At 34.7% G+C, this 27,945-nt stretch overlaps 1 long non-coding RNA gene across 5 annotated transcripts in view; it reads left to right on the top strand.

Moving 5' to 3' along the window:
• LOC133253735 (uncharacterized) overlaps positions 1-27,945 on the top strand; it is a 460,793-nt gene that overhangs the window by 101,663 nt on the left and 331,185 nt on the right. For all 5 annotated transcript variants that reach the window (XR_009738405.1, XR_009738416.1, XR_009738423.1 and 2 more), the window contains exon 3: positions 20,110-20,306. This is a non-coding gene — a long non-coding RNA (uncharacterized LOC133253735). The remainder of the gene's footprint in view (positions 1-20,109; positions 20,307-27,945) is intronic.

Raw genomic sequence — 27,945 nt, 5'->3', positions numbered from 1 at the left:
TGACTTGGTTTGGGAGGGGATTCCTTCAAATGGACTCTGTTATCACATCCTTTTTTATTATTCATGACGATCATCACTATTTACAAGCAAAATCATAGAAATGCTAATATAACTCAAAAATCAACAAAAATGACCTTAAAAAGTAAAGCTCCAAAGAACAAACCATTCACCAACAAATCGAAGCCTTTCATTGGCATAGTTGTATAGTTTGATTCTTTTTGTCGGCTTTGGTTTAAATAAGTATCAGTTTACCTAACAGTTTCAAATACAAAATAAAGTTGGATTAGATGATCTGTAATACTGCTGCCAAAGTTAGACATTTATAATTTCACAAATATATGACAGAAGTCTCCAAACAACTATACTATTTTGTGCCTTTCTGAATTTTGGAAAGTAGACTTTCTGAAAAATTTTTTTGTAATCAAAAATGAGTCAAAGGCCTCTTAACATAAGCATTATACTCAGCAAAGAGTGATTATGAGTGTACAAGACATCATTCTAACCTTAAGCAGCTTTTAAGTAGTAAAAAAGCAATTTTGCTAGGTAAAAAGCACTTAGAAACAAAAAGAAAACTAAAAACTCTAAGTTGGTTCTAAGTGCTCAAGATTGAAGAGCAAGAAGGATATAAATGATCCTGTTTTCAGACGCCAGGAAAGATTTAGGCTTTTCTTTATGTGACCTGGAGCACTCAGAGAAGGCTTTTGGATTAACTGTGTTTTGAGAATGGTTCTAAAAGAAAGTTAGAGGTAGAAAAGCCAACAACAATAACAACAAAATTTCAGCAAACTCTGTTTCTACTCCCAATATCAGGGCTGTGGGAAACCACACATTTTACATGGAGAAAATGGACCCATTAATGATTGCCCCTGAGCATCATAGAGGTGATCTATGATCACAAAGAAGATTAATATCCATTGTATATTTCTTTTCTGGCTGGACTTAATCATTGGTTTGATGATCCAAATCAAACCATGTGTCCCAATGAATAATTATGTAGGTATGATCATTCATGTAGGTAGGCATAAAAATGGTGGAGACAGTTTTGTATTTGTGGGTGAGTGGATATGTGTAGGAACACTTTTTTTTCACTTATTGCATAAATCTGTATATATCTGCCAAAACCTTTGAGGTGTTTTCAGACTGTGTTGGAATGTTACATGCTCAGAATGATGGAGAAACATGTATAATATGCCATAAGAAGTAATAATGTGTATGAAACACACTTGATTTCCCACTTATCCACTTCTGAACTCTGGCTCCTTTCCAGTTTTCCCTGTCTCAATAAATGGCACTAATATCCACCAAGAACCTCAACTGTAAAACTGAAGTATGATCTTGGCTTTCTCTCTTTTTCTGAGACCTGCATCTTTTCCATTAGCAAGTCCTGCCAACTTGATTTCTAACTCTGTTTCTACACAACTACTTCCCTCTATGTCTAAGACCTCCACTCGTCCTGGAGCCACTGGTATTTCTTTCGGAGGCTGTCACAATACTCTTTATTTCTGTTTTCATTCTTTTCTCCCTAGAGTTAACTTTTTAGATGAGAGTCAAGGTAATTTTTCAAAGACTTTCAAAGGCTTCTCAGAAAAAAAAAAAAAAAGTATCAAATACCATCTCCTTGAACCTGCATTAGGAGACCTCTCCCTGTATGCTGACTTCATCTACCACTCTCATCCTGTCCTAGTAATGCTGGCCTTCATGGAATTCCTCTAACATGTCATGATCCTTCACACAATCGTCAAATGACTACATTCAGACCACTTCTAAACTATAACTTCCTCAGACACACCTTCTCTGACCTCCCAACCACTGTTTAAAACTCATTACTCTCTACTTCCTTACCCTAACTTTTTTTATGACATTCAGTTCAGTTCAGTCGCTCAGTCGTGTCTGACTCTTTGTGACCCCATGGACTGCAGCATGTCAGGCTTCCCTGTCCATCACCAATGCCCAGAGCTTACTCAAACTCATGTCCATCAATTTGGTGATGCCATCCAACCATCTCATCCTCTGTTGTCCCTTTCTCCTCCCACTTTCAATCTTTCCCAGTATCAGGGTCTTTCCCAGTGAGTTAGTTCTTTGCATCAGGTGGCCAAAGCATTGGAGTTTCAGTTTCAACATCAGTCCTTCCAATGAATATTCAGGACTGATTTATTTTAGGATGAACTGTTTGGATATCCCTGTAGTCCAGGGGACTCTCAAAAGTCTTTTCCAACACCACAGTTCAAAAGCATCAATTCTTCAGTGCTCAGCTTTCTTTATAGTCCAACTCACATCCATACATGACTACTGGAAAAACTATAGCTTTGACTAGACAGACCTTTGTTGGCAAAGTAATGTCTCTGCTTTTTAATATGCTATCTAGGTTGGTCATAGCTTTTCTTCTGAAGAGCAAGTGTATTTTTAATTTCATGGCTGCAGTCACCATCTGCAGTGATTTTGGAGGCCCCCAAAATAAAGTCGCTCACTGTTTCCATTGTTTCCCCATCCATTTGCTATGAAGTGAAGGGACTGGATGCCATGATCTTAATTTTCTGAATGTTGAGTTTTAAGCCAACTTTTTCACTCTCCTCTTTCACTTTCATCAAGAGGCTCTTTAGTTCTTCTTTGCTTTCTGCCATAAGGGTGGTGTCATCTGCATATCTGAGGTTATTGATACTTCTCCTGGGAATCTTGATTCCAGCTCATGCTTCATCCAGCCCAGTATTTCACATGATGTACTCTGCATGTAAGTTAAATAAGCAGGGTGACAATATATAGCCTTGACGTACTCCTTTCCCACCTTGGAACCATTATGACATTAGTACTTGCCAATACCTAGACTCATGTTCTATGTTTGATTATTGTTTTTTTCCTCCATGTAAGCTGCAGAAAAGCAAATAAGGTCCCTTTATTCATCTCTAGTATCTAGGAGAATTTCAGACACATAAGGATTATTCTGTTAGTACTTATTGAAAAATGTGTTAAAGAAACTGGAACATAGTTTGGAAGACTATGTAAATGAGAAAATGTTTTGTAGCCAAGAGGACCTGGATTTAAATCTCAGTTTGGAGTCAGGCATACCTTCTGGATTTGGGGATATCACCAAACACCTGAGTTTTCTTTTGAAAAAATGGGAATATCACTACCTATCAGAATAATTTATAGAGAGGATTAGAGGTAATGAGCATTATAAACACTATTGTTGGCTAATATAGATGATACTGAAATTGTAACAGCAATGATATTGATGATAATTATAAGAATAATATGAAAGTTCCCTGAATTCAGGTCAGAGTACTTCACCAAAAAACAAAAATACCTACCCTTCAGTTATTACCAGGGACTTCTATTGGAAACTTGAATATATACCCTTGAGAAATAGCATAAGAACCATAGCTTAAAGAGTTTAAACTCATATAGGAGAAAACAACAAAAACTACACAGAAGAGAACAATCTCATTTTGGAAAAGAAACCGATCCAATGACCTAATGTATCTTTTCATTATTTCAAGCCAGAGTGTATATGTTTAATTCATAGAATAATTATGATTATTTTGATCATGATTATACATAGGAATAATTCATAAAAGCAATTCTTCACTGCTTCTATGTTGAAATACCCTTAGATGAAAATTGTACTCCTATCAGGAAAATTGGATTAAAACACACACACATCAAGGATTTCAGTATTGAAAGAATTTTCCATACAATATATTAAAGTTCATTGACTAGATTAACCCCCACTTGCACTTTGTGTGAATTATAAAAAGGTACCCTCTCCTCTGTGCAGGTACCACATTTGCTGGTGTAATTGGGCTTGTGCTTATGTTTTGGTGAGCAGAGTATGAGCTGGATTTCAGCCTCACCTTGCTAGATGGTGTCCCTTCTAGAAGGCACCCAACCAACCACAGGCAGGGGCCTGGTAAATATTAGATAGTGTATATGATGACAAAACAGGATTCTGAATAGGATGAACTGAAGATAGGTCCATGGTTTCAGCTCAGTTATGCTTTCCGTCAACTGGAAGTGTGCAGAATAAATGAGACATATGGTTTCTATAACAGAAAAACCATTATAACCATGTCATATTTAATCATAGGTCACTGATTATTGTTAATTCAAATTTTAATAAAGTAGTACATTTAATTGTAGTTCACTGATGATTGTTCATTTATATTCTAAAATATTACTATTGTCCAAGTAGTATGTTTGTGAATATTTTAAGTCTAAAAAGATATTTGGGTAAATTTTTGTGGTAAGGAGGTCAGGGTAGGAAAGGGAGGAGTTGATCAGGAACTGAACTTGGGTCATCCTTCTGCTTAGAGAGCCCCTTCAGTGCTAGATTTTATTCTATTGATCTTTATTGAGCACCCACTTCTCTGATGGAGAATGCAGTTGTCAACAATTTCAGACTATTTGAAAGCAACACATGGGAGCAGAGTATCAGTGTGTATATCAGGTTACACTCATATTGATGCCTTAACAAAGAAGGCAGATCAAAGGAAGAAAAGTCTGCATACTAACAGGCAGGTCAGAGAAGCTTCATGGGTGAAGCAGTCTTTCCTTTGGAACCCTTCGATGGCAAGACCACTCCGCCATGTTAATGTTACATCCTAGTTGTCTGTGTTAAGGCTGGTCCTTCGAACAGCTGAAAAAGCAAAAAAATTCAGCTGAAAGGAATGAACATGAATGAAGGGATGTTGGGAAAACAAAGGCAGAGCCTCTTCAAGGGACAGTAGACAATTCCTTTTGGCAGGAGGGCAGGGAACATACATGGAAAGAAGGGGATGCCCTGAACTCGATAAGATACAAATGAGTCATGATGTAGACCAAATTCTATAGGAGTTTGCATTTTTCTGTTTTCCTTTCTTTTTCAAAGTAATATGTTTCCTTGAAGACTTTTGAACACGACCAGATCTATCTATAATTTATAGTGAATGGTTTGTCTTATGGGCGTAGAGTGGATCATTTGAGTGAAGGAAAGTGAGGATGGTATTTAGAAGAAAATTAGTTTTTAAAAATTAATCAATTTTTAACCATTCTGGGTCTTCTTTGCTGTGCCTTCCCTAGTTACAGAGTGTGGGCTCAATAGTTGTGGTGCATGGGCTTAGATGCCCCACAACATGTGGGATCTTGCTGGAACAGGGGTCAAACCAGGGTCCCCTGTATTGGCAGATGGATCCTTAACCACAGGACCACTAGGGGAGTTTTAAAAGAAGATTCTTGGTTAAGATCTTAGAGAAGCAATAACGACTTCACAAAGATAAGGAAGATCAAGGCTTGGCATGCTATAGGAACTGTTCAGACAAAAGAAAAATGGAGAAGGAACAGATTGAGTAAAGCCAAAAGCCATCCTTGAACTCAGGGAATTTATAAAATATATTTCTTCTTAAGAACATGGGCAAGAAGATCTATACTGTTGAGCAAGTTTGCCTTTAGATTTATGATGGGTTCTTAGCTCCTTTACAGTTCTCTAAGACAATATTCATTTCTGTTTATTCATTAAGCGTCAAGACATACAGTCATCTATTTATTCACATATTCCTGTTTTATTTTATTTCAGATGATTTAAACAGATTTGATTTGCAAATGTAAGTGAACGCATGTATTTAATCAAGAATGTGTAAAGACATAATACTGCATTAAAGCCCTTTAATGCTGGTGTTTAAATATCTGTCTTTTTCAGATATTCTGTATACATATTACCCTTTAACTCTCCCCTGGCAATGATGATTTGCTTTTTTAGCAGTTTTTATTTTGTATTGGGGTGTAGCCAATTAACAATGTTGTGATAGTTTCAGGTAAATAGAGAAGGGACTTAGCCATCCATGTACATGTATCCATTCTCCCCCAAACTCTCCTCCCACATGTGTTCCATATAACATTGAGCAGAGTTCTCTGTCCTATATAGTAAGTTCTTGTTGGTTATCCACTTTAAATAAAGCAATTTAACTTTTTAAGGAAAGTTTAAACCTACATAACGGTTTCCCTGGTGGCTCAGACAGTAAAGAATTTGCCTGCGATGTGGGAGACCTGGGTTTGATGCCCAGATTGGGAATATCCTCTGGAGAAGGGAATGGCTCTCTATTTCAGTATTCTTGCCTGGAGAATTCCATGGACAGAGGAGCCTGGTGGGCTATAGTCCATCGGGTTGCAGAGGCAGACACAACTGAGAGACTAACACACACACCTACGTAAATGTTACAGAATAGTACATAGATTTTCCATATGTCCTTGACCCTGCTTCCTCTAACATTAATATCTTATATATCTTGAGTTCAATTATCAAAAGCAAGAAACAAACATTTGTATTGATGATTAGTTTTAAGGCTATTAGTCTCTCAATAATTTTTATAAAACAGTAAAATATATTTAGAAATAAGAATATTATAACATATTATTTATATGCTCTGAATGCTATTTTAAACTTTTAACATTGAAAGCCAATGTGATGAACTATACACTGTTAGCCAATAGTTAAGAACATAACCTACTATAAATGATCCTAACACTCTAATATGGACACCAGTTACGCTATTTATTTCAGGTTCCAGCAAACAGTTTTGACCTACTGTAGCTGACATGTTGCTATTGTTGGTATTGAGTCGCTAAGGTATTTTTAACACTCTGCAACCCGCCAGGCTCCTCTGTCTGTGGGATTTCCCAGGCAAGTAATACTGGGTGGGTTGCCATTTTCTTCTCCAGGGGATCTTTTCGACCTAGGGATTGAACCTGTGTCTCCTGCGTTTGGAGGCAGGTTCTTTACCACTGAGCCACCAGGGAAACCCCTTTCACTGACATAAATGTTTGCAAATAACAGACGTTTAAAAATAAAAATAAAGTTAAAAAAAGAAAAAGAAAACTGCAGGTGCTGTTGGATATAAAATGTCAAGTTTAGGAGTGACAGAGAACACCATCAAGGAGATGGTTTAGATAGTGGAAACACATCAGTGGGCAATTAAGGATTTATGGAAATTATGCAACATTAGTAAGGGCATTATTCATATCTCTGGAGCCTAGGAGGAGTGGCCAGCAATTTGCAGGGGGAAGGAAATGAGATTTATGTTTGGTGAGGACTTTTATATTCCTCTAGTAGAATTTTATGAGGGGCTGACTTTTTGGCCTGGAATCAACCTTCTCCAGTAGAAATACTTCCAGCCTTATTTCAGCACCCACCCTTGTTAAATACCCTCACCCACCCAATTGCTCAAGCCCAAAACCCAGAAGTCACCCTGTGCTTCTCTTTTTATAATTCCCTAAGTCTGATTCATCAATGAGTGCTATTACTTCTGCCTCATAAATGTGTCTTTAAACCATCTCATTCTGTTCATCTCAACTGCTACCACCCCAGAATGTGGCTCTGTCCTCTCATACCAGAACTATTGCAATAGCACCCTGACTGTTCTTGGAATTTATCCTTATCCCTCTCTAACCTCTTCTCCATAATCAAGCTGGATTTGTATTTTTAAATCATAAATTTCATTATGTCACTCTTTCCTTAAGATTTTCAAAGTCTTTCCATTGCACACAGATTGAAAGACCTAAAACACATCCAGAAATGGAATACTATTCAATGCTAAAATGAAACGAGCTATCAAGTCATGAAAAGATATGGAGGAACCTTAAATGTATATTACTAAGTGAAAGAAGCGAATCTACAAAGGTTATATGCTGTATGATTTCCACTTCATGGTGTTCTGGAGAATATTAAGATAAAGAAACAGGAAAAAAAAAAAAAAAAGGTTGCCAGAGGCTAGGTGTAAACAGATGGAGCACAGAGGATTTTGTAGTAGTAAAACTTCTGTATTTTGATATTATGGTATATATAATAATATGTTGTTGTTTTTTAGTCACTAAGTCGTGTCCAATTCTTTTGTGACCCCATGGAATGTAGCCCAGCAGTGTCCTCTGTCCATAATATTTCACAGGCAAGAATACTGGAGTGGGTTGGCATTTTCTTCTCCAGGGGATTTTCTCAACTCAAGGATCAAACCCACATCTCTTGCATTGGCAGGTGGATTCTTTACTACTGAACCACCTTTATGTTACATATTGTAGTATCACACAGTGTCTGGCCTTCTCTGGTGGCTCAGTCCATAAAGAATCTGCCTGCAGTGTGGGAGACTCGGATCGAACTCTGGATTGGGAAGATCCCCTGGAGAAGGGAATGACAACCCACTCCAGTATTCTTGCCTGGAGAATCCCCATGGACAGAGAAGCTTGGTGGGCTACAGTCCATGGGGTCACAGAGATTTGGACATGGCTAAGCGACTAAGCACAGCACAGTATCACACATATACTATATATGATATATATATATCATATATCATATAATTTCAGTGGTGGATAAATATTGTTATATGTTTGTACGAAGCCACAGAATGCTCAACACAAAGAGTGAATCTTAACGAACTTCCAGTATAATAATCTGTCAATGTAGGTCCATCAGTTGTAAAAAGTGTACCACTCTGGTGAGTGAGGTTGATAATGAGGGAAGTATGAATGTGGGGGCAGACATATTGAGAAACCTCTGTACCCTCCACTCAAGTTTGCTGTGAATCTATAACTGCTCTAGTAGATTAAGTATTTTTTTTTAATGTCCTAAAGGCATTGCATCAATTGTCTGCTGCCTATCCATCTAAACTCATCCCTCCTTTTGCCCAGAAGAGATCTGCTGTAAGTAAGATGTCCATGGCCCAGGAAGCAAAAGGGAGAACCTTCTCTTCTTCCCCACCTAGGGCTTACATTGCTCCTTCAGCATCTTTCTAAAGGCAGTTTCTAAAAGACAGTGGCGGATTCATTTCGATATTTGGCAAAACTAATATAATATTGTAAAGTTTAAAAATAAAATAAAATTAAAAAATAATAAATAAAAGACAGTAACAAAGTTGCAGTCGGGAAAAAAGCAAGTATCAGAAAGTTCTCATTTGACTGCTATTGTCTTAAAGTGACTTCCTACTCTCTAAGATGGGTGGTTGTCTTAAGCTCTTAGGGTGCTTTTAGTTGCACATAGAGGTCTCCACTGTGGCCATTCAATTGCACTTCCTGTGCATGGACTAATATATTTTTCTCTCTTAGCTGTGCCAATATCAGCTTGCATTTTGGGGGGATCTTTTCCACACAAACTCTCTCAGGGCTTCCAACATCCTTCCAGGTGCTTATCTAGGCAGCTGTTCTTCATTGTTCCATGGGTCATTCTCATGCATTTTTTGCAAGAATAAACTCTGGAAAGTCAAGCATATGTCAACATTATAGGAAGCTCTCCTTTAATCTGACACTAAAGCAACTAGATCATCCACGTGTGGCATTTATATTGTCCAGGCAGGAGTCAAAGACAATTGAGCTCTGTCTCCCAACTTCAACTCTCCAAGTGTTCCTACGGAAACTCCATCACTAAAGTTGATTGGAGGAGTAGACACAATGCTCCTGAAAGAAATCTTCAGAAAACCCTCTCACAACTCCAAGCCTTTTCTATGTGCACCGAGTAACCTACTTTGATATTCTATAAGGAGGTCTGTCTCACAACTCGCTTTGTAATCTACTATCTCATATGTAGTTACCCCAGTAAAAATCTTTTAACAGAGTGCACTGATAGTTATATAAAATAGATAAGATCTTCTATAAAGTGACAAGTCTAACTCTCTGGTTTTTAATTTGTCAAACTGGTCATTTAAAAGGCATTTTAGTATGTAAAGAGAAGTATAGATGGCTCTTATAAAAAAAAGTTTTTAATGGAAACCAAAATACTGATTGAATTTATAAAACTGCACTCGACATTAAGTGAAAAAGTCTACAATTAAGTGTGTTAAGTGTTCCTCGTGGCCTTTGTTTCACTTTTTACATGGTTAAATATAAATCTCCAGGAAGGGATGAATCTAGTTATTATTCTTTTAAGAGGTGAAAGATACTTGTTTGGTGAGAAATTCACTAAAGGGAAGCTCCAATTAAAGATGTCAACTACAGCACTTCCATGGTAATTTTAAAGCATGTTACTATTAATCATGTATTTTAATATCTAGAATTTATAATCCTGTAATCATTTGTCTTTAAGGGGCGGAAAAAGTACAATAAAACTTGTGGTTAAGTATCTCAGTAGGTAGAAACACCTTGTAATTTAGCTTTATAGTAGTGTTTTATTAATTTCAAAGTTGTGATTTTGGCCATAGATTACTAATATTGATTCCAACTGCTTCTCTAATCTTTGGAGCTCCTCTTGGTTTTAATGAACATATTTTATCTTCATCCAATAGATCTACAAGTTAAAAATTCTTAAAACTGAAATGATATTTTAATTCAAAATTCTTGGTTATTGATCAGTAGAAAATAGTGTCATACTTATTTGTAATATCAAAAGTAATATGTGTTTATTCACCAGTTGTTAATAAACTTAAAATACCTGATTAAATCTTTTCAATGTGTTGTGATGCCCTTAAACTTTTCAACTGAATATTTAAATAGCTGATACAGTTAAATATAAAATAATCTCATTGGTAAATTATTTTACCATGTGACTAGTCAAAGGATGTATAGGATGCAGCCATTCTTGGTAGAAAATGTTACCTATTTTGGCTTCTAGGAGCAAGTACCTCACCTGAGAGCTGAAGCAACCCACATAAGCATTTACTTTTAGGCAGATACTTGTTTAATTAGCTCCAGGGAACAAAAACCATAAACTAATATCCCAAGTGTGCAGTTTTTCAGTGAAGAAGATTTAGGAAGCCTGAATTATTCCCCAGATGATACAGGATTATGTTTTTATATTGTTAACAACCACTGCTTAATATATGAAGTCATACTTGATGGTCCCAGAATTTACAGATGTTAAAAAGTTTTCTTATCTATCATCTCATTCCTGAGAGATTCTATCTCAGGAGGCTCCCGCTACCCTGGGAATAAGATCCACACTCCTCCCCACAGGCCTTTTATAACGTCCTTGAGTGGTGAGTTCCTGCTCCTGCATCCCGGCTGGAGTCCGTCCTCCTCTGACCTCTGGCTGTTTCTAGCAGCCCTGATCTCCATATATTGCTTCCGATATGCTGGGTGTCTTCCTGCCTTGGGTCCCTCACATTCTAGTGGGGAAACCAAATGCTGTTCTTTCCATGGCTTGGTCATTCTCATTTTTTAAATCTCATTTCACCCTTTGCCTCTGGAGACCTTTCCTCTTGACCTTTTCCAACTACCTTCTCTATGTAGAAGGGCTTCCCAGGTGGCTCAGTGCTAAAGAATCTGCCTGCCAAGGCATGAGACACAGGAGATGGGGTTTGATCCCTGGGTTGGGAAGAGTACCTGGGGTAGGAAGTAGAAACCCATTCCAGTATTCTTGTCTGGGAAATCCTGAACTCTCTTCTCCTTTTCAGTCTCCTTATTCTACATCATAGCACATAATCACTTTTTAGAAATTTGTAATTACGTATTTAGCATCCAGAACATTGCTGAATAGATATGCAACAAGTATTTTTTGAATGGACAATGTCCTCAAAACCTGGGAAGGCACAAAGGCAATTAAAACATGTTAGTTGGCTGAATTAGTGGATTTAAGACTTGATATAAAATATTGTCAGTATCTATTTCACTTTATAAATTATCTCAGAAATGATTGTTTTGACAACAGACCTCTATTAAAAGATCAACAACCCCAAAGAACAGTTGCCAGTTTATTGCAAGTTTTCAAGGCTTATCATATTAATCTTTTAAATTATATATAACATTTTTTGGTCAGGAGCTTCCCTGGTGGCTCAGACAGTAAAACATCTGCCTGCAATTCAGGAGACCCAGGTTCGATCCCTGGGTTGAGAAGATCCTCTGGAGGAGGGCATGGCAGCCCACTCCAGTATTTTTGCCTGGAAAATCCTATGGACAGAGGAGCCTGGTGAGCCCCAGTCCATGGGATCACAAACAGTAGGACATGAGTGAGCGATTAATATTTCATTTTCATTGTTTTGGTCTGGATGGAAGAAATAACACTTTATACAAATACTGTCATGTTCAAAAATTTTTTATCAGCTTTTAAAAGTAAAATATAGGTGGAAATGTCAGGTTTTTTTTCATTTTAAAACAGTGATTCATTGTCAAATACATACAATTGAGGTATTGTGGCTTTTGATAGCAAAGACTATAATACTCCAAATATCTCAATTTTATTTTTCAAACTAGGTAGAATTTGAGAAGTGTAAGCCAGGGCACTGGGCACCTAGAAACAGATTAGAACTTGAGACTTTACTCTGAGAAATCTTATTGGCTGAGACATTTTCTGCTAAAGTCAGAATGATACATATTTGCTTTGATTAGAGAACAGTACAGCTAATAGACTGCATTGCATCTAGAGTCCAGATCAACAATGAAAGCATATAAAATTTTCACTGCCCACTTAAGAAATATTATATTTTTCTATAATATGATAAATTTATCAGTTTTAGTTCATAATTTTTTTTTTCAAATTGTGATTCAGGCAGTGAAAAAGTAACGGTAAATTATATTACTTAGATTTCTTTTTTCTTTTTTTAAATTTTTTTATTTTTAAACTTTACATAATTGTATTAGTTTTGCCAAATGTGGCGGATTCATTTTGATATTACTTAGATTTCTATAAAATCTCTTCAATAAAGAAAGTATCATTGGACATACAAAAGCTGAACTTCCATGGCCAATTTATAATGTAAAAAAGGAAAAATTAAATTACACATTTTAGCCCTATTTGTTTTTCAAATGTTGAAGAAAAATAAAGAAACTAAGAAAATATAGTTAGTGATTCTGATCTTCCTTTAGGAAACCCTGCATTTCAGACAAACTTGGATAGAAAGTGAAAGATGAACCCATTTGTGAATTGAATATGAAACTCAAAATATTAAACTTGAATTGAATATGAAACTTAAAATTTTAAATACTATTTTAGGGATGTGAGTTTAAAAGACATAGTTTTTAGGAACTCCCTGTGTGATTCCTTAGGAACATTTAAAAATAACATGTGAATTAAAATCAAAGCTAATAAGCATAGGCAGATCAACCCACAGGTGTTTTTAATTTGTTTGTATGCATTTTTTTAATTTATTTTTAAATGATGGGAGTATGTGTTATTTTCTACTGTACAGCAAGGTGAATCGACTGTGTGTGTGTGTGTGTATGTTTGTATGTGTTCAGTTGCTCGTTCATGGCCCCATGGACTTTAGACCACCGGGCTCCTCTGGCCATAGAATTTTCCAGACAAGAATACTGGAGTGGGTTGCCATTTCCTCCTCCAGGAGATCTTCTCGACCTAGGGATCTAACCCGTGTTCCTTGTGTCTTCTGCATTGGCAGGTGGATTCTTTACCACTAGCATCACCTGGGAATTAGCTATATGTATACATATATCCCCTCTTTTTGGATTTCCTTCCCGTTTAGGTCACCAGAGAGCACCACCTGGAGTTCTCTGTGCTATACAGTAGTTTCTCGTTGGTTATGTATTTTATACATATCATCAATAGTGCACATATGACTTACCTGCATTTAAACATAAAGTAATTCTTTTCTTCTTTTTGTGTTTTAGCCCATTTACTTGAAATGTCTTTTCTAGTTTTTAAGACATTGTATTATGAATGGCTCAAGCTAACCTTCACTCTAAAATGAATCTGTGTGCCCTAGTCCCTTCTGACGTCTTTCTTCTGAATTGCTATCAGAAAGCCTTAGTCTACCTAACTTTTCCCTTCTTGTTTTGAATTTGCTCCAAGTTCACGTGGGCCCAGAGCATGAATTTTGCAAATCATCTTTGGCTGTGGTTCCTGCTCAGTCTGAAAAAGGTAGTCTAGCAAGCAGATAAGAAAGAACAGGAATAGAATTAGACGCTTTCAGTTGCGAAGGCCATAAAGCACAAGAAAGCACAACTCAACAGTAACCGCACTCAAGGCTATTATGATGATTAGAAATTGAGTTCTGTGTTGAAGAAGAATGTTTCCTAGGTAGTGGCAGTCTGTCTAGAGACTATAACCTTGGGTTCATTGGCCTAAACTTGTTTATGAAAGAAATATAGCACAAATGATCTCCCTTTCTGGTCAGAAATATTTTATTGTTGTTGCTGTTTTTGTTCAGTTGCTCAGTCATATATGACTCTTTGTGACCCCTTGGACAGTAATGTGTAGGACCCCTTAAAACATACAAGAGTATCTTCATATCTCAGATTTTATTTACAGACTGTGTTTGAGGAAAGCCCAGGGCCAGGAACTACTTTCTATCATTAGAAAGGGAATTTTATTAACAGTAGTGACAATAAAATCATCACCGACTACTGACAGAGGAGCATGTCCTCATAATATTTTGCAGAAAGAAAATTATTGAAACAAATTTGAGCTATATTCAAACAAAATTTGAGCTGTATTTTTTTAAGTGGAGAAAGCTTTCCCAAAGTCCAGAATTTCAGGGTCATGTGATTTGCATAAATGACATAGTGTTTTGATTAAAAAAAACAAATTATTTGATTTAAATATGAGTTATCCCTTTTATATAGAATGTACAGAATATATTTGAATAACAAATATATTTTAAAAATTATATCTGAGACAATTGTAAACACTGCCCTTCTTGAAGGCTTTCATTTATTCTATATTTGAGGAAATTGGGAGATATGTAAATTGCAATGCTTGAAATCAATGTGTAAAAGGAAACTATCCTCATTTATAAAATAAAGGAAAGATAATTTATTCAACTAACATTAATGTTGCTGAACAGGGGCTTCTCTTGTGCTTTCAAATAATTTGTGAAAGTAAAGATTATTTTAGTTTTGATATTTAAAAATGATTGACATGATGGTTCTACTATGTGTAAATGGATTGCACAATGGACATATTTCTTTTGTTTACTGAGCTATGCTTTATGCAAGAGAACGCCTAAAAGCAAATATTTTGATAATTTTGAGGATATGATAAAGTTTATAAGAATTAAATCTTTTTTTGAGGTATGAGAGGAACCAATTGTAATAAGGATCTCATATACGAATTTCAAGGTAGAATTTTTATTGTGCATAATTTTGGGGGAATATTAAAGTGGCTATATAATAATTTTTGCTCACATTGGAGTCAGTGAGAGAGTATCGCTCTTGTAAGGTTTTTCATTGTTTAAAAAGAATGATATTTTAATGCAACTTTGACAAAGACTATACTATTAATTTTTCTTGGATCCTATGTTGCAATATCAGTTTAAGCATGTTTGCTTTAAATGACCATGTACACTAATTAGAAAGAAAACGATTCACCAGGAGCTATATCAAATACAGCCTGCAGATGGTATGAGCTTTTTTCAAGGATCCATATTGTCCTTGGACTTGGCTGTTGTATTATACTTTAAATGGAATTGATTGTGTGGTTGTAATGAAAGTAACAGATTGATTTCTATCCAGTGTTGCAAAGAGTAAATAGAAAAATGTTCCTGTCTTGACCTGCATTCATAACCGATGGGATTTGCTGGCCTTGGACCCAATCCTTAATGAGATAAGATGCAAATGTAATAAACCTGGCTTCAAAGTTTGAGAATCTTTTCAATGCCCATCAAAGATGTTTCTTTTTGCATTTAGATGTGTTGTATTGATTACATCACAATAACCTACGATATGTTCCTTTCTTTAAATGCTATTCATAATTTATAGTGTAATTAGCACTCATATTTGCCTTTATAAACATACCAAGATTATTGAAGTGTGGGTTATAACATAGTGGTATAGTTTTTAATTGTCCTTAAAATTGATTTACTTCTTTTGGCTATTTGAGTGTATGATAATAGTTTAACCTTGGATTTAACTATTTTTTGTTAATCAACATTTTTGGCTGTGGAATAAATTTTTATATTCTAATATATTAAGTAAGGTGTAATATTAGTATATTTTAGTAATCCATCGTAATAGTATGTTTTCTGAAGGACTATTCCTGCTGAATATTCATTCAGAATTATCACTGTATTATTTATTAAGATATGAAATGCTTGTTTCCAATAGTGAACTCTTAGTCTCTTCCCCTCATTCTTTCCTTGATAATTTAGAGAATAAGCAAACATGTGTGCTATAATTTTTACTCTGGTAGTTAGGATTTTATGAGACTTTTCCCCTACTCACCCCCCATAAATAAAACTCAGGCCCACAAAACATAGAATTGAAAATATGAAGTACAGTTAGGAACTTCACTTTGCTATAAATGAAGGAATGCAAAAAAAAGAGGAAAAAAGTAACAATTCATTTCTAAGCAACAGTTTCTTCACAAATTATGTGGCTTTTTTTGGATTTGTTTTATGTTTTGGGTAAAACAGTTTAGTGTAATCATGCTTAGATGAGACAAAACAAAACAAAATTAAAAAAAAAAAAAAACAACTAACACATTTGACTGCCGATGTTTCTCAGTTGTAGCTTCCAAGAGCTCTCTCTGTTTTTCCTAGCCCACTTGATACCCTGCAGGTTGTGGCAGACAATTCACAGGAAAAGCTTAGACATCAGGCTTGCACGCTTCTTGACTCCATTTTAAACCTTTTGTTCACACCAGGGTGGCATTTTTTCACACTGCATGTGGCAGTTTTGACTCCTATCCAACTTGTCTTATAAAATCAAAGTCTGTGATTTTTTTTTTACATTCACAGGGCTGCTTCCTGAACTGCTACTGCTGTTTGTGTCTTTCCTAGTGATTGGTTCAGAAGTTTATAGCAAAATGTGTTTTAGGGAGGGGGAGGAAGAAGACAGCGATATGAAAAATGTCCTGGCCTAAAACACAGGAAATACATTTTGAGTAAGAGGTTGACTCTGCAGAGATTGTACATGAAAATCAAATACACTTCCCACTATTTTAATTATTTTTGTGCAGTACTCTGTTGAATATACAGGTTAATTAAAAATGTATTTAATGATATCACTTTCAGGTTGCAAATGCCATTTTTTAAAGAACTATCACGTGATAACAAAAGGACAATCTCATTCTCGAATGAATATAATTATTTTCTCATATTATTTTATAATACTCAATGAGTGCAAATGAATTTTACTTTAAAATGTGATCATTCAACATACCTTACTATTTGACTCTAAGTTCAATCATGAATAAAATTAAACTTCTTTAAAAACATTATACTACGAAACACAAGATTTCAATAATTCCTGTATCAACTTCATCATTCTTAAAGTGTTCTTCTTTCCCTTCTGTTTAATTAAAAACATCACTTTAGTTCCCATTCATCTCCTTCATACTTTCAACTAATTACACATATATTTCAAATGAATTATATAAAGCCATATTTATGAAATAACAGCAGCAGAAGAAAATTTTAGCAAATGCAAAAGGTGTATGCCTTCACATGTTTCTACAGAGTAGTTATTAGGAAGGATTTGAAAACTACAAGTAGGAAATCTCTGCAGATGATATGGAAATAATAAATATATACATATAATTATCCTTTGGAATTCTTATTTTGTTTAAAGATTACCTTCTATTTGTATTAACAAAAGCATATAAAATATTCTGAAAATATCTCTTAGATATGTGATTCATTTCAGTATTATTTTCATAGGGGATATATGAGATTTCAATTTTAATCAACAGATCAATGAGGATTATATAATTTCTTATATTTTCTGAAATTATACAATAGTCACTTTCTTTTATTTTTAAATTACTGCTTTTTTAAAAGTAACAATTCAATCACAACATAAGGAGAAATGAAAATCCAGTTAATAGAAACCAATATTTAATGCAGCAATAAGTATTTGGTAATGATGTTAACAAATTTTAAAGTGAAAGAATCTTATTGCATATTTTCTTAAATTTTTAACTACAAAACCAACTTAAATAATTGAAGTTGCTTTATTTAATTCAAGTTGTATACTTGATACATTGTGAAGAATCATATTATAGTACTTTAAGGAAAAAAATATAAAAGCGGTAGCTGTAGATTATAGTTCTTATGCCTTCTAGTGAATACCTACATGATTTCAGTGCCTCTGAATTATTCATTACAATATTTGAAATGTGGAATGTATCTGTTATATTGAAAAAGAACTCAATTTAGATTTTTCTTTCATTCCTTAGAACAACAAAGTATGATTTGCAAGAACATAGCAGAGAAATAGCACTTTATTGTAACTTGTAATAGTAGATATGCTAGCACACAGAACAACTACTTCCTTTTCCTTTTATATACAGAAAACTACTTTACAACTCCTAGAAAGTATTTGAAAATAAAACAAAAACAAAAAAAAATATTTCAAAAATAAATAATTTCAAATGGTTGCTGTAAATAAAATTCTGTTTAAAACAAAAAAGATGGAATGAATTCAGTAGTCTGGAATTTTCTTGTGATTCACAGATATTGTATCAGGTACAGTTTTTTTTGTTTGTTTGTCTTTTAGTCAATTTAAAATCTCTCCTCATTAGTAAAAAAAAGAAAGTAAAAATGATTTATACTTGAATATTAAAGTTTTATAAAGATCATATAAAACCGTCATTAAAAACAAAACAATTAACTGAAAGCAAATAAAATATCCAAACAAACACATACTTATTTAATTGATATTTAGTGTTAAGCCCTAATTTAAAGCCTGACAGCATTGGAAATCTAATAAACCATTTGAAATTAAGAATATGAAAAATACAAAAATAATCATCTAAGGAAATTAAAGCTTATGAAATAAAATATACCTACTTTTGCAGCTCATATGTTTGTTGAAAACACGTTTGACTATCTCATATGCATGCCAAAGAATGTAGAAATATATTTAACTCATTTTTCAGTATCTGGCATAGAAAATTCCAACTTTTATTGCTTCAAGTTTCCTATTTCCTACCCTCCCCACCTACTCCCTCCGATTCTTCAGACTCTCTTCTGTCCAGCATTTCTTCTGTTTGAGGTGAACAAAATAAGACTCCTAAAAAGATACACACGAAATAACCTCCATCCAGCTGAAGAGAAGTAGGTTTTCTGCCTTTAGCCTGTCCTTATATGTTAATAAAATCAGCTCATACATTCTGCCACCAAATTCAGCTTGGAAATAATCCTCTGCTACTTAAGGTTGGATGAAAAGAGTATTCATTGTGAATTATGTTTCATCTGTCACAATAACCTTCTTTAGTCTGTCATGGACCTCCCCTTTGCCTGTGGCAATTAGAGAAAATAGGTATGCCTTGAAGTATGGGATAGTGGTTTCTTAAAACAAAAATTGATACACATAGACAATGCTTACTAAGCAATATATTGAAAAAAAAACATATCAAGCATTTTGATTCTGATTTTTTTAAAAGAATCAGTAAAATAATGTTTTAGAATGAGCAGGTGGAATTATGGTCATCGGTTATTGTTAATATACGTTATTGATGAAAAGCAATGAATTATAATAGTATTAAAAATTAAATGTCAACAATATATTTTCATATTGCATACTTTCTAATTAAATCATGACATAAGATACAAATTATAAATATATGGTATTATTTAACATAACAAATGAGAGTAATACATTTATGTGCCTGTAAGTATATTTCAATATTCCAGACTAACACTTTCACAATTTTTTAAAAGGGGAAAAACAAAGGAAAAAATTTCCCTTCACATAGTTTATCAAACATTTTTTTTAACTCAAAATCAATATGATTATTTGACTTACTTACTCTTACAATCACTGAAATTACCTTGAGGCAGTTCAAGTTCACCTTTCTGAAATTAAATCTGTTAAATGATAGACATCATCTAACCATCTTCTTAAGAAACCTCAACTTTCTGGTTTAACAGGATACAATTATACCACTTCTAGTTACAAATGAGTTAAACTAGATCATAAAAAGCTACAAAAGACAAAAACCAAAAACCAAAATATAGTTGACAAAAAATATTCCTTCAAAAGAAAGTCACTGCTGATGAAGTAATTCAGTCATCCTAACAGCTGGATGAAATAAAAAGACACAATTTAAGCTAACACGAAATTCATAGTCTGAAGAAAAAAATTCTTGAGACTAAAAGGAAAACCTTTTTTGGCCCACTGCACAGGTTGGGCACAAAAGTGCTTGCTAAGCTATCTATTTCACACATGCAACGACAGAAGGTTCGATATTCATTCGATCGATGAGTGAAAAGGCACAATGGCAAAATCAGACAGACTTCTTTTCAAATACAGATCTCCAATGTCCCCCTACAGTCTACAGATGCACGGCTGGTGGTGTGGCTCAGACGGAGCAAGGGTTACATCAAGGCTGTTCTCTGGACCGTGCAAACAGTCTAGACCAATGACCTGCAGCATCATGCCCTTTGAAGAAGAGGCAAGTTCGGTCATGATGAAGAAAAATCAAGGCGTACCCCTTTTAACAATAGGGAGCAGCTCGAGGCTGCAAAGAGGTAAGCAGGGGTAAGAAGAAAACGGCATCTGCTTCCATGGTTACAGGCCAACTATGAGAACCTTGCTTTTCAAGGGAGCCTGTTCTCAGGCTCCCTCACGGGGTATGTCATGCATTATAAGCAAAGGCAGGTTGAGCTGAAATCCGCATAGTTATTTCAGAGTAAAATGATACGGAGCACATGGCTGGCAGAAAAAAAAAAAAAAGTCACATGACTATTAAGAACCAGACTTGGGCTATTTCAGAATAGAATTTTTTTTTCTTAAACCAGTTTAAGAAAAGACAGTAAATTTGTATAAAATGAAGAGCCACGATAAACATGATTTTCATTTCTCAGGCTTTTATGTGAGCAGAGGTCAAGGGTCAAGATAATACCTCCCATTCCATGGCAGAATCATGAAGCCTATTGTTAATATAACTTTATGATGGATAGCGTTTAAAAATATTTCCATGTTTTGCTGGACTATAAGATAGAATATATGCTCTTGTGAATCTCTCCTGATTCTCTTTGATTTCCTGCCCTGGATCATCCCCTGTTTATGTTCATTTCCACGGTTAGATCTCATGAGGAAGGGTAGGAGATCTGGTGAGAAACTTCCTTGCTGTGGAAATGAAAGCTAAGGAAGTGTGGAGTTTCCTCTGCCTTTTGAAAGATGCTTATAGTGAATTCAGATCTATGCCAAAATTATGAGCCTCTGACAGTAGTTGTAATTCACATATTTATATTTTATTCATTGCTTGATACATCGATGAACGTATAGACTTTTTTTTTCCCTTTTCTGTGAAATGTTAAGTTGTTAAAGTTGAATTTTGTGATATGCTGCATTGGCAGCTAAAGCTATTTGGATAAAAAGTTGACAAATATAAAATGCAGCTTATTCTGTATTATTAAGGATCAGTCTACTATAAGTTACAAAAATGTAGCCATAATATAGATAGATAAAATGTTCCTATAACAATGTACCATAACTGAATATTACGAAAGTTCATATTTGTCTTTCTTCCAGTGATGGACAATTAACTCTAGATATTCCACGCAGTTTATACTTGAAGCAATTTTTAAGTGTATTGTTAAAATTAAGGAAAAAAGAAAGTAAAGAAGGTTCCAAAGGGCAAAGTATAAAACAACTTTCATTAAATTTATTTTTCAGAGGTTATGTTTGTTACTATAAATGAGCACCATATGGCTTGTATGTAACTAGTCATTTCAAATACCTACTTTGAAGGAAAATTACCTTGTAGCATTACAAAAGCAATTAAGTGTTGGTGACCATGATAGCAACAATTTTGTGCTCTCAGTTGAGAAATCAGAAGGTAATTTTGTGATGTATTCCTTCATGCTGATGTTGTGTTTTGAGCTAGGTTCATGGCTAAAGGTATGAATTTGTTTTTTTTCTTTCAGTGTGATAAGAAACATTTATTTCTATGCTTGCATGGTAAGGAAAACGTATAGGATTAAAAAAATGAACTACTGAAGTGTTACTCTTTTAGTATATAATACTTCCTACACTATTATAAGCAGTGAACACATTATCTTAAAAGAGTCATGTTGTAGTTTCTTGAAATAATTCACGTGCTGCTAAGGTAATTCAACATCAGAGTTTCTTTGATGAAACAGCAGATCATACTTGCTGCCAAAGGTCAAGTGCCAGCTATTTCTTCTGTGGAAAATCTACCTCTCAATTCTCTAAAGGAAAACAAAACAAAAGCAAATGCACTAAGGTTTATGGTTTGCATGATAGTTTGTGGGTTGTGGTTCAAGGAAAGAGAGGCTATTGCAAGAAATCCGTTGCAAAATAGGTAGCTGAATTCTTGGGGCTCTTTTTACTATTAACATTCAACCATTAGTCTTGCTCTTTTGTTTTTCAAAACATATTCAATTTTATGAATATGTATGTGTATACATAAATTAATGTAGATATAGGTTAAACACTTAGAGACATTCTCATAGACTCAGATGGATAGTTATTGAAATACTACTGCTTTAACATACTAATATTGCTTAAACATACTAATATAACATACTAACATACTCAGATATTTAATACTGAGTACTTATGGGGAAAATAACAGCCTCCTTCCTTAAGAAAGATTATATTTGAAGTATTAAATAGCTGAGTAATGTGTCCATACTACCTGTATTTTGCAACAAAATTCCACTCATGTAACAAGATGTATTAGATTTAAACACTCCTTAGAATTAAACATTGGAATGATTAGTACAATTTTCCCTCCCAACTATAAAATCAGAAACCGAAGGACTAAAATTGGCCTTGCCTAATGGGCCTCCCAGGCAGTTTAGTGGTAAAAAACCCATCTGCCAATGCAGGAGACATGAGTTTGATCCCTGGGTTTTAAGATCCCCTGGAAGAGGAAGATATGGCAACCCTTTCCAGTATTCTTTCTGGAAAAATCCCATGGACCTAGGAAACTGGCAGGCTACAGATCTTCAGGTCCCAAAGAGTCCAAAAAGACTGAGCCACTGAGCACACAAGCACACACAGTGGAGACTCACTCATATAAGAGAGAGAAAAGCACTGAAATGTTCAATGCCTTGATGTCTGATAGTGCATAGAATATAGTAGATGCTCAATAAAATATCTCTATTAAATAAATATGTAATTGCACTAAACAATCAATTACCTAAATATAATTCAATCTCATGAAATGTAGGACAGATTCTTCTCTAGGTATCAATACTTGTGTATCTTTTGTTACCTTTTTCTCTAGACCTTTCTATATAAATAAGTGTCACTGATTTATGACTACTGAAAGCCCATAATGTATGCTTGAAATGTATAATCAGAGCCACACTTCCCTAATAGGATTTGATGAAACACTATTTTTCTGAAAGATGTTCTGGAACCAAAAAAAAAAAAAAAAATCCAAAAGTCAAATACTTGTGAGAGGGATATTATATTAAACAATCTTAAATAGGTTTCTCATATAAAATACTTTCCAGGGCATTTAAAAGCTAAATATATGGTGTATCCCTAAGAGGGGCATACACTTGACACTGATTTCCAAAGTTATTTATTTAATCAACTTTGTTAATAAAATACTTAATATGACCTGATTTCAGTGATATGCTGAAGCTGGCTAAAACTAGCTTGGATGAGCTACTATTCTACTCCTTCCTAATCTCTGTTTTTGAGAGACAGCATTTTTTTGTTTGAAATCAGCTGTGGCAGAAGTATTTGCACCATAGAAATCAGCAAATTCTACAAATAAGAGTTGTTTTTTTTTCTTCCCTTTTTTCAGTATCAGTTGTTAAACAGTTACCAGCACACCATTATCTAATTTCCTCTCACTCCCTCTTTGTAGGTAAATTATGACCACTGAAAGGTCAACAGGTTCAGAAGTTTTCTATTTGTCAACCTGTCTAAAAGTAGTTTTCTATTCATCAACCTGTCTAAAACACAAAACTATTTAAATCAATTATGAAGACTAGACATAAAGAGAAAGTCAGTCATGGAAAATAATAGACACTCCAGTTTTTCTTTACAGATTTATCTTTTATATCAGGAAATAGTATAGTCTATCTTTCTGATTTCTCTAATTTACCTGAATAAACATCTATATTTATTTCTTTATACTTTTTTATAACAAAGTATTTATGTTTTGTTAATTGTCTACCCTAACCCTAATTTGTCTAATTAATTTGTTAATTGTCTAATCATGTCTGAGTTCCTGAGAACATATTTCTGAAAACTACCAGACAGCTTATAAATGTGTCTCTAACTTTAACTTACTTGATTATCATTGAATTTTTATAAAACTGAGATGAAGTATTATAGAGTAACTTATACTCTTATATTACATATCATTTAATTTTGGGAATATTATCAATTGTATTTACCCACTTGTTCTCTTGGGTGAGAAAACCAAAATGGAAAATCTATGAGTAGAGGAATTGAAATACATGTTTTTAACAGACAAGCCACTTAGTTCCCATTTGATTTTTTACCTATTAAATTACTTTGGGTAGGCTTCCCTGGTGGCTGAGCTAGTAAAGAATCTGCCTGCAATGCGGGAGACCTGGATTCAGTCCCTGGGTGGGGAAGATCCCCTGGAGAAGCGAAAGGCTACCCACTCCAGTACTCTGGCCTGGAGGATTCCATAGACTGTATAGTCCATGGGGACGCAAAGAGTCAGACACAACTGAAGAACTTTCACTCAGTCACTCATTATGGGTAGGTTATAGCTGAAATCTTTAAATATTGGGTGGATTATAAGTATAGACACTTGGTTAAGTAGTGCATGACTTAGAATCATAAATGAATTATTTTTTGGCCTTGATGCCTGAAGAATGAGTTCTATGATGACATGCTTTGAAGGGTCTCTGGGATCTATTTTGTGACAGTAAGCAGGATGATTTATAATATGATTGAAGAAGGGAATGGCAACCTACCCTGGTATTATTGCTGTGGAATACAAAGGACAGAGGAGCCTGGTGGGCTACAGTCCATGGTGTTGCAAAGAGTCAGACATAACTGAGCAAATTCACACACACTTCCAATTTACCTTTCCAATCTCATGGACCCAAAACATTGTATTTCAGTTCATATGGCTCACAAAGTAGTTAATTAATTTTGAGAGTCTATCTTTGGGTCAAGTATTACGTTATTCATTGGGAATTTAAACATGATTAATACAGATCTCTGCCTTTTGGTGTCCCCAGTAAATGTGACAAGAAAGCAGCTTAAATGTGCTAATATCTTGAGAGAAAACCATCTGAATATAACTCTGTCTACTATAAATCTAACATACATCTATATCATGAAAGCTAAGAATTCTATGAATTTAATCCCAGAATCTCATATACATTCTGGATTCTACTCTCATCACATAATACATGTCACAGAGAGCTTCATATTCATAAATACAATTATGAATTGCACAATCAAGACATGTGCACACTTGTTCAGTCTCTCAATCTCGTCTGACTCTTTGCAACCCCTTGGACTGCAGCCCACCAGTCTCCTTTGCCCAAGGGATTCTCCAGGCAAGAATACTGGAATGGGTTTCCATGCCCTCCTTCAGGGGATCTTCTCTACGCCTTTTATGTCTCCAGCATTGGCAAGTGGACCCTTTGCCACTGAGCCATCTGGGAAGCTACAGTCAAGATGATGAAGAAGTAATTTCTTAATATATATTCAAGTAAAGGGTAAGTGGAAACAGATAAATTACAGAAACTAACTGCACAGTGTATTTATAAAATTGAAGAAGCAGTATACATAGTCAAGATGCTCAAAGAATATTCTGCCACTATCATAAGTTGAATATCATTATCATATCAGACATCCAACTTAGAAGATATTGTGTGTGTATGTGTATTTGGATGTATGAAAAGAAATGTATTGAATGCTCATTGATTAAGATATTACTTGTAGTTGGAAAATCATTTAAACATATTAATATCATGCTTCTGAGAAATCAAAAGCCAATCAAAAGTTGTAAAAGGCTTTACTTTGTTACCATATCAGCCATATTGGACATAGTACACAATTTTAGCATTGGATACTTGTCTTCCCAATGCCATATAATATGGAACTCTTCTTCACAATTTTGAAAACAAATTAATGCAAAATATTTATGCATGAAAGATTAACTTATTTAATATAAAGTTTCTAATGAAAAATAATTTTGATTTTTGTTTGATAACTCATAAACACTATTTATAAAGACTATTATCATTCAGTTCTAGAAGGAAAAAATTATGATTTCATGTTTTTAAGAAGCTATCTTGCCTTTTTATAAACAAAGTTGTTTTTTAAAAAAATTCTATCTAGAGAATTTAATTCACATTTCTGAGCTTAGCTCAACTCTCCTCCCTTTTGAAAATGTTTTCCTTCTTTCTGGAACATCTTCACTTTCTACTTTTTCCTACCTCTTATTCACTCATATTGTTTTTCCTTCTAATTTATATTTATTATAATATTGAGTATTGTTTGTAGTTTTTGCTGAGCAGAAGAAAGTAGATGGCAATGGGAACATTTTAAAATACATGTGGGAATCATCACACTCTAAAGCTATAGTAATTGAATATAAAACTCAGCTCTGAAATTTCACTTTTTAAAAAATGATTTGTTTACCTTTTAAAAAACAAAATAAAATGACCTCTCACCTTTCTGAAAGGAGAGACAAACTTCCTGCTTTTTCCATTCTCTTATCTGAGGCATGAGTGGTACCTGTGTTTATTATAAGCCGTGCATAGGCTCCATTATTGCCTTGTAGTGTGTGTTATTACTAACATATCACCAGAAGGAATTTCCCTTAATTAGCACATCACAGACTTCATATTTTGATTGAGCATCAAACTCATTCTACATAGCTATTGTATGTGTATGTATGTGTTAACCCCCAGATGTTAACATCTGAAATAGGCATATTTCAATACCCTGTTTTTACAGATGACTGCCAACTATTGTGCTTGCTCTATTACTTTGTGCTCCCTTTGGTATTCTTTTTTCTCAAAGACATGATAGAATTTCTAATATGCCCAACAGACTTCTCAGATTTGTGTTAATTAAAAAGAGACTTCATTTAAATATATGTTTTTCTTTAAGGACTATATTCATGGATCTAAACTATGTTCCTTTCTAATGTATATGTATATGATATTCAATATTATTTGTAATAATTAATAATAGTTATTTCATTCTCTCCAAGAGTAATATTTTTATATGATGGCTTTATGTCTGCTGCTGCTAAGTCGCTTCAGTCGTGTCCAACTCTGTGTGACCCCATAGACGGCAGCCCACCAGGCTCCCCCGTCCCCGGGATTCTCCAGGCAAGAACACTGGAGTGGGTTGCCATTTCCTTCTCCAATGCGTGAAAGTGAAAAGTGAAAGTGAAGTCGCTCAGTCGTGTCCGACTCTTAGCAACCCCATGGACTGCAGCCTACCAGGCTCCTCCGTCCATGGGATTTTCCAGGCAAGAGTACTGGAGTGGGGTGCCATTGCCTTCTCCCCACTTTATGTCTATATATATACATATATATATATATATATATATACATATATATATATACATATACACACACACACACACATATATACACACATAAATCCCATAGTGGGCTTCCCTGGTGGCACTGGTGGTAAGAAACCACCTGCCAATACAGGAAATATAAGAGACACAGGTTCGATCCCTGCGTCGGAAATATCCCCTGGAGAAGGAAGTAGCTACCTAGTATCCTTGCCTGGAGAATCCCATGTTAAGAGGAACCTGGCAGGCTACAGTCCACAGGGTTGCACAGAGTCAGATACAACTGAAGAGACTTAGCACACACGCATATCCTAAATTATGTTTTATTTTATTTTTTTTAAGTAGACACTGATAGACATTTAATAAAATTATTAAACTAGCATTTAATAAAAACACTAAATAAAATAAGAATAGTAGGAAACTACCTAAATATACCAAAGGCTATTTGCTTTTATTATTTTTTATTTTATTTTATTTTTAAACTTTACATAATTGTATTAGTTTTGCCAAATATCAAAATGAATCCACCACAGGTATACATGTGTTCCCCATCCTGAACCCTCCTCCCTCCTCCCTCCCCATACCATCCCTCTGGGTCGTCCCAGTGCACTAGCCCCAAGCATTCAGTATCATGCATCTAACCTGGACTG

The sequence above is a fragment of the Bos javanicus genome, chromosome 1 (assembly GCF_032452875.1).
Source record: "Bos javanicus breed banteng chromosome 1, ARS-OSU_banteng_1.0, whole genome shotgun sequence".
Lineage (NCBI taxonomy): Eukaryota > Metazoa > Chordata > Mammalia > Artiodactyla > Bovidae > Bos > Bos javanicus.
Note: the sequence above shows the minus strand (reverse complement) of the source record. Positions and strands in the feature narration are given on the sequence as shown.